The 20586-nt window shown below is 46.4% G+C and overlaps 1 protein-coding gene across 6 annotated transcripts in view; it reads right to left on the reverse strand.

The window, feature by feature from the left end:
* The window catches only part of LOC126483871 (sorting nexin-24-like), a 91969-nt gene extending 72626 nt beyond the window's left edge, over positions 1-19343 (reverse strand). For 2 of the 6 annotated variants that reach the window (XM_050107111.1, XM_050107109.1), the window contains exon 1: positions 19128-19306. The gene's annotated coding sequence lies outside the window, so the exon portion shown is untranslated. Of the gene's footprint in view, positions 1-19127 lie in introns of all 6 variants that reach the window. The other 4 variants (XM_050107108.1, XM_050107112.1, XM_050107110.1 and 1 more) reach the window with 4 other exon arrangements.
* Positions 19344-20586: the final 1243 nt, after the last annotated feature.

Genomic DNA, 20586 nt, shown 5'->3' on the forward strand with positions numbered 1-20586 from the left:
TAGTGAAGGGAGATGAAAATTTAATAGTCATGGGTGCCTGGAATTCAACAGTAGGAAAAGGAAGAGAAGGAAACGTAGTAGGTGAATACGGACTGGGGCTAAGAAGTGAAAGAGGAAGCCACCTGGTAGACTTTTGCACAGAACATAACTTAATAATAGCCTTTTTTTTTTTTTTTTTTGGTTGGGTTTAAGGGCGCTCAACTGCTGAGGTCATTATAGCGCCCAGTCACTGTTGTTAGAGCACATCGAATCCGGTAAAACTCAAGGGGATGGGGGGGACACCAGAAGGACCTGACAGAGATGCAGATAAAATAAGTAAAAAGGTTAAATGTCTTTGGACAAGCCAGTTAAAGTTATAAAACGCAGAATACGAGCAGCCGCTCGAGCGCCATCAGCTAAAACATCCGGTAAAGTAGAGGGCAGGGACAGGACAACACGAAATTGACTAAAACGGGGACACGACAATAAAACATGGTGCATTGTTGTTAATGCCTGACCACAAGGGCACTGCGGGGCTGGGTCACCGGAGAGCAGGTAGCGGTGGCTAAACCGGCAATGCCCAATCCGCAACCTGGTCAGAAGGACCTTCTCGCGCCGAGATGGTCGGGAGGATGTTGTCCAAGCAGTTGGGAGCACTTTTACTGCCCGGAGCTTGTTTCCTTGGAGGGATGACCAAGCATCCCACCACAACGACACAAGCCTCTTACATACATCCCCACGAACGTCAGATGACGGGACACAATGGGAGGCTGGCCGAGGCAGGAGGACTGCAGCCTTGGCTGCAACATCCGCAGCCTCATGTCCTACATGTCCGGGAACCCACAGAAAGCTGACAGAACCACCAATTATCAGCGAAAGAATGGAGGGACTGCTGTATCCGTTGAATCAAGGGATGGACCGGATAGGGAGCTCCAAGGCTCTGAAGAGCACTGAGTGAGTCAGAGCAGAGTACATACGATGAATGGTGGTGGCGGCGGGCATACTGAAAGGCCTGATGGAGAGCAAAAAGCTCGGCCGTAAAGCTGGAACATTGGTCGAGGAGCCGGTATTTAAAGGTGGCGGCCCCGACGACAAAGGCACAGCCGACACCATCGTCAGTTTTGGAGCCATCGGTGTAAATAAAGGTGTGACCGGCAAGCCGAGCACGAAGTTTGACAAACCTTGAGCAATACACTGCAGCTGAAGTACCCTCCTTCGGGAGTGAGCTGAGGTCGAGATAAATATGAACCAGAGCCTGGAGCCAAGGTGGTGTCGGGCTCTCACCCTCTCTGAAGGTGGTAGGGAGGGCAAAATCCAATTGTCGAAGCAGGCGACGGAAGCGGACTCCGGGGGGCAGCAGGGCAGACACATACAACCCGTACTGACGGTCGAGAGAATCGGCGAAGAAGGATTTGTAAGAGGGGTGGTCGGGCATAGACAACAGCCGGCAGGCATACCGACACAGCAGTACGTCGCGCCGGTAGGTCAATGGTAACTCGGCAGCTTCAGCATAAAGACTCTCGACAGGACTAGTGTAGAAGGCTCCGGTCGCAAGACATATCCCCCGATGGTGGATAGAGTTGAGCCGGCATAAGAGGGATGGCCGAGCGGACGAGTAGATGAAGCTCCCATAATCCAGCTTCGATCGGACTATGGACCGATACAAGCGAAGCAGGACAGTGCGATCCGCTCCCCAAGATGAACCGCTAAGAACTCTGAGGACATTAAGGGAACGTGTACAATGGGCCGCCAAATAAGAGACATGTGGAGACCAACACAGTTTCCTGTCCAACGTGAGTCCTAGAAACTTAGTTGTGTCCACGAATGGGAGAACAACGGGACCGAGATGTAAGGATGGCGGAAGGAATGCTTTATATCGCCAAAAGTTGATACAAACCGTCTTCTCTTCAGAGAACCGGAAGCCATTTGCCACACTCCATGAGTAGAGGCTGTCTAGACAACGCTGAAGGCAGCGCTCCAGGAGGCATGTTCTCTGGGCACTGCAGTAGATCGCGAAGTCATCGACAAAGAGAGAGCCTGAGACATTAGGTGGAATGCAATCCATAATTGGATTGATCGCGACAGCAAAAAGGGCTACGCTCAAGACGGAGCCCTGAGGCACTCCGTTCTCCTGGAGGAAGACGTCGGACAATACGGAACCCACACGTACCCTAAACTTTCGATCCGTTAAAAAGGAATCAATAAAAAGGGGCAGGCGACCGCGTAGGCCCCACCTGTGCATAGTGCGGAGGATACCTCCTCTCCAACAGGTATCATAAGCCTTCTCCAAGTCGAAGAACACAGCTACCGTTTGGCGCCTTCGCAAAAAGTTGTTCATGATGAATGTCGACAAGGTCACAAGGTGGTCAACAGCGGAGCGGCGGCGACGAAAGCCGCATTGGACATTAGTAAGTAGCCGTCGAGATTCAAGAATCCAGACTAACCGAGCATTAACCATGCGCTCCATCACCTTACAGACACAGCTTATAAGAGAAATGGGGCGGTAACTAGAAGGAAGGTGTCTATCCTTCCCAGGTTTGGGTATAGGAACAACAACGGCGCCACGCCAACACATGGGGACTTGACCTTCGGTCCAGATGCGATTGTAAGTACGAAGAAAGAAGCTTTTGCCCGCCGGAGAAAGGTGTGCCAGCATCTGAACGTGAATGGCATCTGGCCCCGGAGCAGAGGACCGGGACAGTGCAAGCGCACGTTCGAGTTCCCGCATAGTAAAGGGGGCATTATAAGTTTCCTGATTCAGTGAGTGGAAGGAAGGTCGCCAAGCCTCTTCTGCCTCTTTCCTGGGAAGGAAGGCAGGATGGTAATGAGCGGAGCTTGAAACCTCCGCGAAAAAGCGGCCAAAGGCGTTGGAGACAGCCACAGGATCAACAAGGACCTCATTACCTGAGGTCAGGCCAGGTACCGAGGAGTGCGCCTTAATGCCCGACAGCCGGCGCAGGCTACCCCAAACGACGGAAGAGGGAGTAAAACTGTTAAAGGAGCCGGTGAAGGAGGCCCAACAAGCTTTTTTGCTGTCTTTGATGACTCTACGGCATTGCGCCCGGAGTCGTTTGTATCCAATACAAATCGCCAACGTAGGATGGCGGCGAAAGGTGCGTAAAGCACGTCGTCTAGCACGGATAGCGTCCCTACAAGCCTCGTTCCACCAGGGGACGGAAACGCGACGTGAAGAAGAAGTAGTACCCGTTTGGCAGCATTGATGATAACAGCCGTGAGGTATTCGACCTGACTGTCACAACTGGGAAAATCGTGGTCCGGAAAGGTCGCCAGGGAGGAGTAAAGTCCCCAGTCAGCTTTCAGTATGTTCCAGCTCGAAGGACGTGGGGATGGGGTGTGGTGCAGGAGACGAACGACACAGGGGAAGTGGCCGCTCGAATAGGTGTCAGAAAGGACATACCACTCGAACCGATGGGCAAGAGTGGTAGAACAGATAGAGAGGTCCAAGTGGGAGTAGGTATGAGCAGAGTCCGAGAGGAAAGTCGGGGCGCCAGTATTGAGGCAGACAAGATTGAGATGGTTAAAGACATCCGCCAAGAGTGAGCCTCTTTGACAGGATGCAGGAGAGCCCCAAAGGGGATGATGGGCATTGAAGTCGCCAAACAATAAAAACGGCGGGGGAAGCTGAACGATCAGGTGCATCATGTCAGCCCGACTAACAGCAGATGACGGTGGAGTGTAGATGGTACAAACTGAAAAAGTAAAAGCAGAAAGAGTAATGCGGACAGCTATTGCTTGGAGTGGGGTGGTCAATGGGATGGGATGGTAATAGACATCGTCCCGAACGAGCAACATGACCCCACCATGAGCTGGGATACCGTCCACAGGGGTGAGGTCATACCGCTCCGAGGTATAGTGGGTAAAGGCAATACGGTCAGTCGGGCGCAACTTGGTTTCCTGGAGACCAAGGACGAGCGGACAGTGCAGGCGGAGGAGCAGTTGTAATTCCTCCCGATTAGATCGAATACCTCTTATGTTCCAATGAAACAACGCCATCGCTAGTCAAAAAGTTGGTGGAACGAGAAGGGGGAAGAGCTGGTCACCTCGACGGCCGCGGAGGGCCAGGTTGTGAGGGAACAACGCTACAACCGACGGGAGGCGGATCCGGTTCCATTGACTCGTCGCCAGCTGTGGCCGCTGTCCCTGGTTGTGTAGGAGGGGCAGCATCATTTGCCGACGAAAGGCCAGCTGAGCGCCTGGCAGCAGAGCGTCCCGGCGAAACTGAGGATGGCCGGGAGCAGCGACTCACGGATGGAGCGTCAGGGGTGGAGAGGGGGATAGAGACTTCTTCTTGGAGGCCTTCTTGGAAGGCCGAGGAGGCACAGGGATGGTGGGCTGGACCCGAAGAAGGTCCTCACGCGCGGGGTCCATTTTGGAATGCCGGACCTCGGAAGCTGGGGTCCGGAACGTTTCCCCGATGGACGCCTGAGAAGAGGATCGCTTCTCAGGTGGCGTGGGGGGAGGAGGAGGAGGAAGGGTGGCCCCTGGGGCAGAGGGGGTGGGGGCCACGGGGGAGGAGGATTTGGAAGGGTGGGATTTGGGAGGCGAAGGCAGAGCACCCTGATGGGCGGAGGAGGCGGAGGGGGGACAGGATAGGGGTGAGGATACCGCGGAAGGAGTGGACACAACTGAGGCAAACGAAGTGGTCAATGGCACGGGATGGAGGCGGTCATACTTCTTCCTGGCCTCAGAATAAGAGAGCCGATCCAAAGTTTTGATTTCTTGTATCTTCTTCTCCTTCTGATATGCGGGGCAGTCTGAGGATCTAGGCGAGTGGACGCCAGGACAATTAATGCACCGAGGTGGTGGGGTGCATGTATGTTCCTCATGAAGAGGACGTCCACAATCGCCACAAAGGGGCTCAGCCTCACACCGTGACGACATGTGCCCAAAGCGCAAACACCTAAAACAGCGCGTAGGAGGCGGGACGTAAGGTCGCACGTCACACCGGTAGCACATCACCTTTACCTTCTCTGGGAGAACGTCCCCCTCGAAGGTGAGGATAAAGGCCCCGGTGTCGATGCGATGGTCTTTGGGGCCGCGCTGGACTCGCCGGACGAAATGCACACCTCGGCGCTCCAGGTTGGCCCTGAGCTCCTCATCAGATTGTAGCAGGAGGTCACGATGAAAAATAACCCCCTGCATCCTATTTAGTGCCAGACGTGGGACAATGGATACTGGGATGTTCCCGTAGGCGGTCGCACGCCTGGAGCGCCGCCGACTGTGTGGTGGAGTTGGTCTTGATAAGAACGGACCCTGAACGCATCTTGCTGAGAGCCTCGATTTCCCCGAAGATGTCCTCAATGTGCTGAACAAAGAACATGGGCTTGGAGGTGGCGAATGTCCCCCCATCGGTTCGAGAACAGACCAAATAGCGGGGGAAGTACTTCGCCCCAAGCCGGCGGGCCTGTCCCTCCTCCCATGGAGTGGCCAAGGGGGAAAGGGCAGGAGAACCAGAACTAGAAACGGTACCTTTTCTTTTGAAAGACTCGGCCGCAGAGCGACCTGATACGTGTTGACGTTTCATCTGCGAAACGTCCGCTCCGATACCACCCACTCCGACCAGGGGCTCTCCCCACGGGCGCCACCCAGCCGCAGCAAGGGCCACCTGGCAGGATGACCATTGCCGGGAGTCCTGATGCCCCAAGGAGACAGGCATCTACTCCTTGGCCGACGTGGGGAGGGTGCAGCTCAGGTATCGGCAGTACGATCCCTGTGTTGTCAGGGGGCTACAACCTAGAGGGTACATGACGACCCCACCACAACGGGCTGGCTACCGTGCTGGATTTCTGGTGCCATGGAAAGTCCATCATGATCGCTGGTGCAGATGGAGATGCACTATGGGCATAACTTGGACAACCCAATTTGAGGAATAGTGGGTATGGTTACAACGCCGGTGCAATGCTTAGTGCCAAGGTCTTAGTGCACTTAGGACCAGTGGTACACCACGTAAGGTGTCCTTCCCCAAAAGGCTCGTACTTCTGTAGAATTTTGAAAAATGGAGGGCAAACCCCAAGGGGGACCATCACATGGAAGGCCGAAACGGTTGAAACTCCGTTTAGTCGCCTCGTACGACAGGCAGGAATACCTCGGGCCTATTCTTACCCCGGACCCGCAGGGGGGTAATAATAGCTAACACTTAGTTCAAGAATCATACAAGAAGGTTGTACGCATGGAAGAATCCTGGAGATACTAGAAGATATCAGATAGATTATATAATGGTAAGACAGAGATTTAGGAACCAGGTTTTAAATTGTAAGACATTTCCAGAGGCAGATGTGGACTCAGACCACAATCTATTGGTTATGACCTGTAGATTCAAACTGAAAAAACTGCAAAAAGGTGGGAATTTAAGGAGATGGGACCTGGATAAACTGACTAAACCAGAGGTTGTACAGAGTTTCAGGGAGAGCATAAGGCAACATTTGACAGGAACGGGGGAAAGAAATACAGTAGAAGAAGAATGGGTAGCTCTGAGGGATGAAGTAGAGAAGGCAGCAGAGGATCAAGTAGGTAAAAAGACAAGGGCTAGTAGAAATCCTTGGTAACAGAAGAAATATTGAATTTAATTGATGAAAGGAGAAAATATAAAAATGCAGTAAATGAAGCAGGCAAAAGGGAATATAAACGTCTCAAAAATGAGATCGACAGGAAGTGCAAAATGGCTAAGCAGGGATGGCTAGAGGACAAATGTAAGGATGTAGAGGCTTATCTCACTATGGGCAAGATAGATACTGCCTACAGGAAAATTAAAGAGACCTTTGGAGAAAAGAGAGCCACTTGTATGAATATCAAGAGCTCAGATGGAAACCCAGTTCTAAGCAAAGAAGGGAAAGCAGAAAGGTAGGAGTAGTATATAGAGGGTATATACAAGGGCGATGTACTTGAGGACAATATTATGGAAATGGAAGAGGATGTAGATGAAGATGAAATGGGAGATAAGATACTGCGTGAAGAGTTTGACAGAACACTGAAAGACCTGAGTCGAAACAAGGCCCCGGGAGAAGACAACATTCCATTAGAACTACTGACGGCCTTGGGAGAGCCAGTCCTGACAAAACTACCATCTGGTGAGCAAGATGTGTGAGACAGGCGAAATACCCTCAGACTTCAAGAAGAATATAATAATTCCAATCCCAAAGAAAGCAGGTGTTGACAGATGTGAAAATTACCGAACTATCAGTTTAAAAAGTCACAGCTGCAAAATACTAACGCGAATTCTTTACAGACGAATGGAAAAACTGGTAGAAACCGACCTCGGCGAAGATCAGTTTGGATTCCGCAGAAATGTTGGAACACATGAGGCAATACTGCCCCTACGACTTATCTTAGAAAATAGATTAAGGAAAGGCAAACCTACATTTCTAGCATTTGTAGACTTAAATAAAACTTTTGACAATGTTGACTGGAACACTCTCTTTCAAATTCTAAAGGTGGCAGGGGTAAAATACAGGGAGCGAAAGGCTATTTACAATTTGTACAGAAACCAGATAGCAGTTATAAGAGTTGAGGGGCATGAAAGGGAAGCAGTGGTTGGGAAGGGAGTGAGACAACGCTGTAGCCTCTCCCTGATGCTATCCAATCTGTATATTGAGCAAGCAGTAAAGGAAACGAAAGAGAAGTTCAGAGTAGGCATTAAAATCCATGGAGAAGAAATAAAAACGTTGAGGTTCGCCGATGACATTGCAATTCTGTCAGACGCAGCAAAGGACTTGGAAGAGCAGTTGAATGGAATGGACAGTGTCTTGAAAGGAGGATATAAGATGAACATCAACAAAAGCAAAACGAGGATAATGGAATGTAGTCGAATTAAGTCGGGTGACGATGAGGGAATTAGATTATAAAATGAGACACTTAAAGTAGTAAAGGTGTTTTGCTATTTGGGGAGCAAAATAACTGATGATGGTCGAAGTAGAGAGGATATAAAATGTAGACTGGCAATGGTAAGGAAAGCGTTTCTGAAGAAGAAACATTGGTTAACATCGAGTTTAGATTTAAATGTCAGGAAGTCGTTTCTGAAAGTATTTGTATGGAGTGTAGCCATGTATGGAAGTGAAATATGGACGATAAATAGTTTGGACAAGAAGAGAATAGAAGCTTTCAAAATGTGGTGTTACAGAAGAATGCTGAAGATTAGATGGGTAGATCACACAACTAATGAGGTGTTGAATAGGATTGGGGAGAAGAGAAGTTTGTGGCACAACTTGACTAGAAGAAGGGATAGGTTGGTAGGTCATGTTCTGAGGCATCAAGGGTTCACAAATTTAGCATTGGAGGGCAGCGTGGAGTGTAAAAATCTTAGAGGTAGACCAAGAGATGAATACACTAAGAAGATTCAGAAGGATGTAGGTTGCAGTAGGTAGCGGGAGATGAAGAAGCTTGCATAGGATAGAGTAACATGGAGAGCTGCATCAAACCAGTCTCAGGACTGAAGATGACAACAACAACAATATATGTAAATGTGTTACTGTCAAGTAAAGCGTGGTACAAAATTTCAATGCCATATCTCCAAAACTGAATTTATTGCATTTTTGAAATAGAGTGTTTTTTATCAATGTTTCTCCTTAAGAGCTGTTGTAACTCAGCCAGGTGGGCGAAGAAAACCGGCCCAATCCCACTGGAGGATGACGCTTTCTATAGTATGGAAAGGCATGAAGGAACCAAGAGGGCAGTTCATGCCTCAGGGTCATCTGCGGCCACTGGTTTAGTGCTTGTATCTACGACCATCACTGCTGAGGTGTCAGCGAGATCTAGGTCCTTGGGGGAAGCTAAAATCTCCACCTTGTCCTTAGTCACAGAACTAGTACCGAGTGGTGGTGGTGGTGGTTGTGGTGGTGGTGTGGAGGACACCCGAGTTTCTTGTTTCTTACCAGTCTGCTACTACATTTTTTTGCCCTCTCGCTTCTCTTTACGGGCTTGTTGGAAGGGCTTCTCTGAATCTGAAGCAGCTTCACGTACAGATGAATAGCGTGAGGCCCTTTGACCAGCAGCTTGTGGCTCCTTCAGCCAGTGGCTGATGTCCACTATTGCATTTGGGGGGAGGGGGGGGGGGGGTGTTTGGAAGGTACAGTCCCAAGAAACCCCTTCCATGCGAGAAGCAGGAGGCAGTTACTTCTCCAACTGAGGGGAGGGGACTGATGTCCTTGGCATTTGTGCCCCCAACCACCAATGGAGGGGGGCGGGGGGGGGGGGGGCGGGGGGGGGGGGGGATGTAGTCAAGTTGCCCTGAGGGCTCACTGTACGAGGCAGAGTCGAGCGAACTATCATCACCAGCAAGGGCGACATCGTCATAGCTGCAGCATAGGAGGATATCAATCGAATGGGGTTCAACTAGTCATATTTCTTTTTGACCTTTTGGTAAGTCAGCCTGTCCAGGGTCCTGCACTCCATACATCCACAATCTCCACATATGGCACTGGAATTGCACCATGAAGACATGTGCCCAAATTTCCAGCACTTAAAGCACCGCATAGGGGAAGGACATACGGTTTTACGTCACCTTGGTATACCATTACCTTCACCTTTTCTGGCAACAAGTCATCCTCAAAGGCAAAGATGAAGGCGGTGGTAGCAACTCTTATTACCTTTCGGTCCCCTACAGACACAGCAGATGAAGTGAATACCCTGTCATTATAAATTGGTGTGTAACTCGTCGTCCAACTGCAACAGGAGGTCTCCATGAAACATAACCCCCTGGACCAGGTTTAGGCTTTTATGGGGAGTGCCCAAATGGGAATATCACCCAGTTTGTCACACATGAGCAGCACCCATGACTGGGCTTTGGATGCTGCCTTAATCAGGACTGACCCATTTCTCATTCCGGATAGTGCTGCCAGATTCCCAAACTTATCCTCCAGATTTTCAATAAAAAATAGAGGCTTTGTAGCCAGAAAGGAGAAAACTAAATATTGAGGCAAATAAGGCCCTCTTGTTTCTGTAGCCCTATGTTCCTCCCATGGTGTAGCTATGGAGGGAAACAATTTGGGGTCATACTTCTCAGCACTGAACCTTAGCCTTTCTTTCTTAGAGACTGCTGGGGCCAATCAGCCACCAACAAAAAATGACCCGGTTGGCTTCACTTCAGGTCATTCGCCCTGATGCCATCCACTCCAATCAGGGGCTCTCCCCAGGGATGCCACCCAGCCACAGCAAAGGCCACTTGGCATAACGTCCGTTGTTAGGAGTCCTGATGCTCCAAGAGGACAGGCATCTACTACTTGGCATACGTGGGGAGTTTGCAGCTCAGGCATCAGCAGTGCGATCCCTGTGTTGTTAAGAGGGCTACAACCAACTGGGTACATGACGACTCCTCCACAACGGACTGGCTACCACGCTGGATATTGGGTGTGAAAAGATCCATTTTCATCATGTGCGCAGAAGACGACAGTGATCAAGGGATGTAGATTATGCACCCTGTAAAGTGTCCTCACACAAACAGCTGGATTACGGGTGGATATGGAGAGCCATGACAATATTAGGTGCAAATGGTCTCAGCACACAATGGATACATGATGCACCACGTAAGGCGTCCTTCCCCAAATGACATGCACTTCTGTAGAATTTGGAAAGGTGGAAGTCAAACCCTAAAAGGGGACCATAACTGATCAGGTCAAAAAGCAGAAGACTCCTTTCAGTTGCCTCTTATGACAGGCAGGAATATCTCAGGTCTATTCTAGTCCCAAAACCCACAGGGTTAGGGGACGGGGGTGGCATGCCGAAAGGTCATGGGAACAACAACTTTAGGTACTTGAAATAGATTGGTCCTAATTCATGGTCTGTTTGCTAACTGAGGGGGGTATGAAGGAAAACAAAAGGAGCACATTCTTAGGATGATAGACAGAGCATGGCAGAGACCCTCAAACTGCATTCTAACCAGTAATCCTGCCTGAGGGTGGGTGTCAGGGGTCAATGCCCCTCACATAGAAAATTATAAGTTGCATGATTAGGAAATTGTCCGGTTGGTAATTGCATAAGTCAGCAAGAGTCAGTACCATCAGAAATGAAGAGGGATTATCTGTGCTTTGGTAATATGACTATCTACAGGACTAGTCCAGAAGCCGCCAATGGTGGACTGGATCCAGCAATTTCAAAGCTGCAGATGCTACTGAGTCATAAACCTGGAAACCAAAGTTTTACTGGGATGAGACCCTGGCCAAGTAAATATTGAGGAGAGTACAGTTATCTGCACCCCAAGAGGTGTGGGCAAGGCTGTGGAGAGAATTATGTTTTCACATGCAGCTAAAGTTCAGTTGATGAATACAGGCAGCCATGTCAGCCTTTTATCAAAGAGCAGCCCTAAAAGTTCAGACTGTGCAGCAATGCCCAATTGCCGTGTACCCAGAATTCTAAGTGAGGACGGACTGTAGTGTGATGGTAGAAATGCAAGACTTGTTTTTTTTTCCACAAGAGACAAATGGAAGTTACAGGAAAGTGTCCAAGCAGAGGCCTTTCAGGTGGCACTCTAGCTGCCATTCAGCCATGGTTACAGACTGGGAGCTGTACCAAACACAGAAGTAGTCGACATACAACATGGTGGTTAGCAGTGGTCTGATGGAGGTCACTAGCCCATTGATAGTGGTAAGGATGAGTTTAACATTCAGCATGGAGTCCTGCAAGACGCCGTTCTTTTGGACTCAATAAGAGCTGAATGATGTACCAACTTTAACCCAAAACAAGTGGTGGGATTAAAATTTATGAATAAAAATCAGTAGGGACCCTCAAAAGCCCCTATTATGGAGGGTAAGTAAAAGTGATGGGGCCAAGCAGTGTTGCATGCCTGACATAGCTAAAAAGAGATTGCAATGAAGTACTGGCATTTAAAAACAGGTAACTGGATTGCTGTTTACAACCTAAGCTGATGGTTGTGGACCATCCCTCCCAGAAACGACACTGACGTGGGGGGAAAAAAGGTCCATTGATTCAAAGACCCAGCATAGTTGTTGGGCTACAATCCTTTCAAGCAGTTCAGTGATAACTGATTGGTAGCTTTCATGAATGTTGGTCTTTTGCCTGGTTTAAGGGTTGGGACCATGATATTATCTGCCACTGCAAAGGGGAAGTGCCTACTAGCCAAATGTTGTTGAAGACCCTGAGCAGATGGAACCTGCAACAGTCAAATGTTGGATCACTTAATTATGCAGGTACCTAATCAAGGCTGATGGCTGTATTCATGACAGCTCAAGAGCCTGAAGCAGTTCCCAGTCAGTGGTGGCTCACCTGATTATGCAGGTACCGAACCAGGACCAGGGGCCACATTCATGACAGCTCAAGAGCCTGAAGCAGTTCCCAGTCAGTGAAAGACAGGGAAATGTCTTCAATTTATCATTAACACATTCCCAAGATGGAGACATAGCACTCCATATGTTCTTTCTCACAGTGTTTAATTAGATAACGAGCCTTATTACAAAGAAGCTTAAAAGCAAGGATGGTGGTTGTGAAGGATGTTGTTTGAGATTTGCAGGACCTTTCAATGATCCTCTATAGCTCTCAGAATATCTTTGGTCCATCATGGCATCAGTGGGTGGCAGTAGGGGCCTGTAGAAAAATGAATTGCAGTTCCAGTGGTGCAAGTAATCACCCCAGAGAGATATCTCACAACCTCGTCAATGCAATGTGACAGACAGAGGGCAAAGGTGACAGCAGAGGTATAAAACTGCCAGTTGGGCCTTTGAAATGCCCAATGTGATAATTGGTCCATTGGGCAGTGACATGGGAGTGACAGGGTCACTGGAAAGTGATCACTGTTGCAAGACCATTGTCGATGTGACTAAAGTAGTGAAGCCATGCAATTGAGGTAAGAGATTGTAAAGTCAATAGCCAAAAAGGTACTACAGGCATTCTGAAGTAGGTAGATTACCGTCATTGAGGAGAGACGGATCAAGATTGGACAGAAGTTGATCAATCAGAAAGCCCTTACCAGACGAAGGTCGTGCTTCCCTATAGAGAGTGGTGTGAACTGAAAGCCCCAAAAAAGGAGAAAAGAGGGGAAAGTAGTTGGATTAATGTGGACAACTCAGTATATGTAAGTAGCTTGCCTGGAGGTAAATAAATATTGCACATGGTGATCATTGAGATGTTTTGCACCTGTGCCACTAGCACTTCCAACATGCAATGAAGAGTAATCCATTCACAGATGAAATTTGTACAAACCAATGTACAACCCCTCCAGATGCCTCCTCTGAGCCAGCATGGTACTGAAAGAATGCAAAATAACCACAGAGTGTTGTGTAATGGTTATCAGTGAAGCATATTTCTTGAAGAGTAACGTAAATTGCAGATGAGAAGGAAATAAGGTGGTATAGTTCCAGCTTGTGACAGTAATATCCATTGTAGCTCCATTGGATCACCACAGTGAGGAAGTCCTGGTTAGATTTGAAGGGGCCAGGATCACTGTGCCACCAGTGAGGGGTGGAACATCATCAATTCGGCATCCAACAATGTGGGGGAATGCATCTCCAGTGCCAATGGGGTAGGCATCTCCCAAGATTTCTTCTTCTTCTTCTTCTTCTTCTTCTCCTCCTCCTCCTCCTCCTCCTCCTCCTCCTCCTCTTTCACAAAGATGGGTGTCAGGTTTCTTGTGAGAGCTTATCTGCTGTCGTGGGTTATGAACAGAAGAAGAGCAGGCAGCCTTGAGATCCACTGTCTGTGGCTCCTGCAGCCACTGGATGGTGTAGGGTCTCTGATCTGTGGATTTCCAGGGAGAAGTTCCTAAGGGGGAGGGGAGGGGCTGTGACAGGCAGACGTTTCTCCAGCTGTTTGAAGGGAATGATTACTGAGGATAGTGCCACAGGAACCATGTGACAAGTGGCCCCCATGGTCAAGTTAATAGGTGTGACTATCAGATCTCAATGCTGAGGGAGTAAACATGCCAGATACTGCCGATGACCTGGAAACAGTAACGATGAAGGTCATTGTCACAGATTGGATTCAATCAATAATCTTTTTTTCCATTCTTCAAGTGACCTTCAGTTCCTGAATTTTGCATTTCTCAAATACGTTAGCACATTTATGGGATTGGGGAGGAGAGGGTAGTCGTTTCCACAATTGACATAGGCAGGTTACAGCAAACCTCAGAGCACTCCATCTGCATGGAGAGTCAACTGAATGGCAGTCGTCCACATCACTTGCTACCCACATGGCTCAGTCTCAGTCAATAGTGAGTGAGCACAGAGTGCAAGTAATGGGCCAATTCCACCCAACTGGGTAAGGAATGTTATAACAGTGTTAGACATGTGAAAGAGCATCAAAACTCCAATCAATCGAATTTCTAGGCCTTTGCACACCCATTTGATGTGTGTGCTGTGTCATCAAGTGAGACGGTGTTGGTCACCTTCGCTAACTTTTCTGCACAGTTTATTCATCCTCTCTGTCGCACACAGTAGCTGAGAACACCACACAGATCGGGCACACACTTGCAGTGATCTAGCACCCATGGTGGATGTTTGTGAAGCGGCTAGCCGAAGTCCCCACAATCTGGGTCACAGGTACATCAAGAAGACTTCCGACTGAAGTGCTCGCACTTAAAACTCCAAACTGGGGGTGAATAATACACTTCACATCACAGCAGTAATGTGATTTTTACCTCTTATGCAAATGAATCCTTGTCAAAAGCGAGGATGAATATGCCAGTTCTATCTGGCAGGTCTGAAAGTACACAGCATATGAAAAGGCTCCCTCACCTCTATATAGGTTTGTGTCATTTTTTGTCTGCCTGGCACTAGGTCCCAGTGAAACATTAAGTCCTTATGGTGTGTGATGGCAACAGGTATATCACCAAGTTGTTTACAGGATAGTAACACTTGCCACTGGGTAGGATTTGGTGTCTTAACCACCTCATAACTTGCTAAGGAAAGGGAATTAACCATACAAGTTTAAACTATTCTCCATAAAAAAACATAGGTCTAGCAGAGAGAAAATACACTATCTATTTAGGTAAAAAAAAAAATGAACTGGGGGGGGGGGGGGGGGAATAACTGTCTGCATGCTGCTTTGTTTTGTTTTCCTGGCAGGACGTAGCCACGTATGGCACTGAACTGGAGTCTATCCGAAGAGACTGCTAGGGCCTCACAGCCACCTGCCAGTAACTCTGGTCCCTTCAGGACAGGAAACGTCTGTTACAATGGAGCCTATTCTGAGTGAGGGCTCTCCCAACGGATGCCACCCAGCGAGAGCAAAGGTCACCTGGCATGACAGCCAGTGCCATATCCTGGTACCACCAAAGGCAGCCCCTGCTCCTTGGGATGCACATGGAGGTGACAGATTGGATACAAATCCTTGTGTGGTCATGGAACTAACACCATAGAGGTACCTGACAACCCCTCGCCCCATGTGGACTGGCTACCATTTGGGTATAGGCCAACATCCCCCACACAATTAGTAAAAAAAAAAATTGAAAAGGTGGGGAAAGAATACAGATGTGCAGACTAAAGAAAAGTTAACTAAAATATGTGGAGTGAAATAAAGCGAACAAAGTAAGAAAAACCATACTCGACATCCTATGAGCAAGCTAGGTTGTCAGCAGGGAATATGTCAAAGAATAAATAAGAGAAAAGAGCAAAATTGCAGCACAGGGAAGTAAGCACTGCAATTGACACACACACACACAATTTCCACAAAAAGCCTAATGACACTAACGGGACAAGCGCAGGAAATGTGTTTTTGGGTGGGGGGGCAATATAAATATGAACAAATTTAGACACCCACCGCCATACAAAACCACACAAAATGACGAAAAAAACCGACATCACAAAATTCCCCAAATACCACTAAACACAATATCATCTGGAATCGGACAATTCCCTTGACCTATAAAGCTCAAGAGCAGATCCCGATCCCATAAATTAGGATCAAACACTAACCTTGGCCTATATAGCTCAAAAACATCTCCCGACATACACAGCCAAACATTGGGATTGAACACTTCCCTTGACCTGCGCACTGTTAATTTTATCCGTCATGTCCATTCCTGAACAAAAACAACAACCGATTAATTTTACTAAAATTACCACATGATACACAGCAAACAACACTAAATTAACTTTCACACAAAATTGTTAACTCACTGAAACAAATTCCACTACAAACACAGCCGACACTAACAATTCTGGATAATGAGCAAAAGCAAACTGAGCCCATAACACCACAAACGAAAATCCTGAACATACCACCAGAGATCACAACAAACCACAACACAACGACATCTACAAACACACCACAATCACAAACCAAACTCCGCGCTGTCATGACGCCGCACACGACAACACCTTTACGTCACAGGTCAAAGCCGACGCGTGGGATCGAACGCTTCTGTCGACTCTGAACTGTAAGCCTCCTGGGGGTCCACACAGTGTTCTGTAGTTGACATGCTTCTGCACAAGCATGTGGAAGTGTGCTGGAGCACCAATATGTAGTAGCAACAATAATACCCTTCAGACTGCCAAAGGCAAAGGAGCAGGGCCTCCCACATAAGCACTGAGATGCCACACCTGTGAGGTGTTGTGGAAAAGCTATTGTCCCACCATGAGGAGGTTGCCAAAAATCCCTGTCCGTCATAACATGGGAATTCTCTGTAGCCCAGAGATGGGTGTTGTGAAGACTGGCAATACCGCCCCTCAGAAAGGTTGCCTCATCTGTGAATGTTATGGAAGACATGGTGACCTGAACAACAATCCAGTGGCAAAAACATCACCATAGAGCCAAGTTCATACATAATAAACCCTGCAAATATTTTAAGTGATACATAGATAGTGGCGGATGGGATGGAGAATGTTCCACAATTTAATCTTGTTTACTCCATGCTGGTGGTCCACCTGCCTGGTACTGATACTGGGGTCATATTCAACAGTGTTCAATGCCTGTTTCTCCAAGGCCTGTTAATGTATGGGGTGGACCCATCTTTCATAGTTACCAATTTCTGTAAACAAGCCTGTCTCACACAAAATGATGAAACATTATCATAAACACTTTACAGTACAGCTCCTATCGATATGGATGCTTTTCTCAATACAGTCATGCTGCTACCCATCCACTGTTATTTGCCTATCAGAATGTAAAGACCATGATGGGAGTGAGTGGTGTGACCAACAAGTCTACAAACATCCATGAATGTGCAAAGCAACACGATAGAGTAGCAATCCTGTTTCTTTCAATAAAATAATGGGAGACTACACAAACAATGCAGAGGCTCCAATCTAATTAACCTGTCTGACTGTCATTTCCTGACGGAAATCTTGGCTTTCACTCATTTACACCTTTCCACGAATCCCATCTCGAAAGAGATACCTTTATGGATTAGGACAAGACAAGGAAGAACATTAATAAGCATAAACAGCCACAGCAGCCTACAACTGTAAAGCATATGAACAACAGTTATGACTAGCATTAATCTACTCACATTGACATTTATGAAAATTACACCTAGATAAATAAGTATATATCAGATGCACAGTTGCTACTTTCCACAAGCCACTGCTTTTCCCGTTCTTCCACCCAACTGATGTCTTTACCTACTACTTTATACAAAAATTTAGCATTACTGATTTCAGGCACTATTAGCAGTTTGTACTCTGTCAAAGTAAAAACATCTATGAGGTAAACATAAGTGGCAGCTAGAATCTACGGATTAACTGAAGCATTCTACACCATTTCACCAACTCACAGCAAAACTTGTCACCACCCCACGTAGCACTCAGGTTATACTACAGATCAGTAAGCCAGCATCTCTTACGAATTTGTATTCATGTTTGTTGGCTTTGACAACTCAGAATCAAACTGACATTTTCCAATCTAACCTAGACCCTGGGCTCTTGTGCAGCTCAATCTGTCACCACAACATACATATATAAATGTAATATTGATGCAAAAGAAATATTGTAAGCATTCCATCCTCTGTGTTTGCACACTTATGAAGTAACACTCCACAATCATTATACTAAGGCGACACAGCCGAAATCTGGTATCTGCAGGTTCAGTTGACTCAACTGACATGACTGATTAATTATTCTTATCTGTAGCGCAGACCAAGGTGATGATTAGGCTGAATAGTGATAGTTTCCTGAAGCCAACAAAACTGAATACAAAAGATTGATGTTGATACACTAATCTGCAGTGCAATCTTAGTTCTAGGTTGGTAGTGGCCAACATTCACTTCTTATTAAATACAGTCTTCTCTAGCAATAACGAAATCACATTGTACATTCAACAACATTAAGTTCCACAATGGAAAAACCACCTATTAGTATTTTAATACACACCAGAACAATCAACAACCCCAATTTCATACATATTCCATAACCTTTTCTGTCCATATAGAGAAACTTTGAGGTCTTAAGGTGATTCACCAACATAAAACAAAAAAAACAGCCTTGTATATTCTGGCACAGGAGGGGTGGTGGTGTTTTTTTTTTTTTTAACGCAACAAAAAATTACTGTTGACATCCTCGTGTGCAACTACCCTGTTTTCCTTCCATGTCAGTCCAAGTGGTGCAACAATCATCATTTTTAAGAGCATACGCCTAGGTAAAACTGTCCCCCAATCCCGCATTTGTGCCATCCATAATAATCTGTTTTAATGAACATTTTGGTGAGTTTCGAGGGAGGAAGGGAAAAAGGAAGATAAAGATCCGAGGCCTAGCTCGAGAGAATGAGTTTTCGGATGCGACCACTTTACAGGCATCAAGCAAACATTTCCCTTTAAGTCACTTGCTTAGCATCTTGAAAACATTCAATGTATTATCAGGATACGGATCTGAAATGCACATTTTGAATATGAAGACAGTGTCGTGACCTTTGAACCAACTTTGTTGGTACGGCAAATTCCATGCTAATTTTTTTACGGGCGATTAAGAAAACGATAAGGAAAGAACCCATGCTATTTTCTCCAGTGTGCTTCTTTTGACGCTGGGTGTCTTCGCATATGACAGTTTTATACATTCCTTTACTCTAATTTTGATCCTTCACTCACTCCCTTTCAACTAATTTGATAACGTCCTCCATCACTTCGTGTCCGTCGACAGTTTTGCCATGTAAATATATATGAAACGGTTTTGTAACATATGGGCCAATTCCACTGTCTGAAACACCAAATATTGACAGAGTGATTACGCTAGCTCTCAAAAGACAAACATACGAACCGAAGGCTGGCGGGAACTGTGTAGAGAAAAATGCCAGTTGGCTACGTCGCCTTGACGTAACTTTTGCCGCAAGACATCTGAACACTAACAGAACATGCAACAAACACTAACCTGCCACTTTTTCTGCCCCCCCACTCATTGACAATGACAACTATACACATCACATTACACAAGAAGATGCCAAAGATATTACACAAAATCTGACGCACAGTGATTGACGTTTCGACCGTAGAGTATAAATATCTGTGGCGTGAGCATTTGGATGCGCAGATCGAGAATACTGTCCCCAATATCTCCTGCGGCTCAAGTGAACTGATTTTGGGGCGGCGCAGTTTAGCCCGTAATGCGCTTGCCGTATTTTGAGCGTTATTACATCACTGCTATACATAGATCACCTTCAGAAGTACCGTGAAACGTTTTATAGACATCTTGATAATTTTATACCAGGACCTGAAGTTGGCTTAAAGCTGTGAAGATCAATAGTACTGTGCTTTTTCACCACAGTATCATAGCTCAGATTCAATTTATTTGCGATTTTTTGGTAACGGGATAAGAAGTGACAGCCAACAATATTTTTTTAAGTTTCCTGTTGCATTTGCTAGTATTGTCGAATCTCTGTTATTAATTACGTCACGGTGACACTATACACGATGCCGAAGTACCAAGAAAAAACAACGCATTTGGAACTATGAAGCTGTTTTTGTAAATAACCTAAGATATGCACCATCTGCTTGTCTACAACTATTTTCAAATTTTCTGCTTTTTGTAGACAAGTAAAATATGCAGAACATTTTTTCTCCACCTCATCAGAAAAATAAAACCATACACTACAAACAAAAAATACCAGATCAGTGTTCGAATTTTGGAGTAATAAAAGAACTGACAGCCATCAATATTTTTGTTCTGTTATCTACTGCACTGATTCAGATTGTCGAAGCTGTTCTAATTAATTACATGTTGTAATTACTGTACATACTGTATAGGAAACTGCCTCATACAGAAATACTTAGCCACACACAGGGGTATGAGAACTTGCACAGATTGGAGGGAATTAATCAGACTCTCATGTATAAACTTTATATGCATATTAAAATAGCACAAATATGTGTACACTGACTGTCAGTATTCTTGGAAACTTATCTAGCACTTGTATTGTAAAAAATGACTATAAAATCACAGAAATTATCTCTAGAATGCAAGATTTTGTAATACCTGTATCAATATTTTTCAACATAGAAAGTGCCTCATACCAAAATGACATTTATAATTATACGTTTATTGTACATATCAAAGAGAATTAACTAGGCCTCCTTTCACTCACTTCTCTTGACAACCGTAGCAACGACAATACTGCCTCACAGCTGTTCCTAAAACTCACGTGCAGAAAACATGGCGAATACATGCAATATTCAGCTTTCGCTACTACTGCAGATTGTAGACAAGGAGCATCGTCCCAAAA

The sequence above is a fragment of the Schistocerca serialis genome, chromosome 6, assembly GCF_023864345.2.
Source record: "Schistocerca serialis cubense isolate TAMUIC-IGC-003099 chromosome 6, iqSchSeri2.2, whole genome shotgun sequence".
Lineage (NCBI taxonomy): Eukaryota > Metazoa > Arthropoda > Insecta > Orthoptera > Acrididae > Schistocerca > Schistocerca serialis.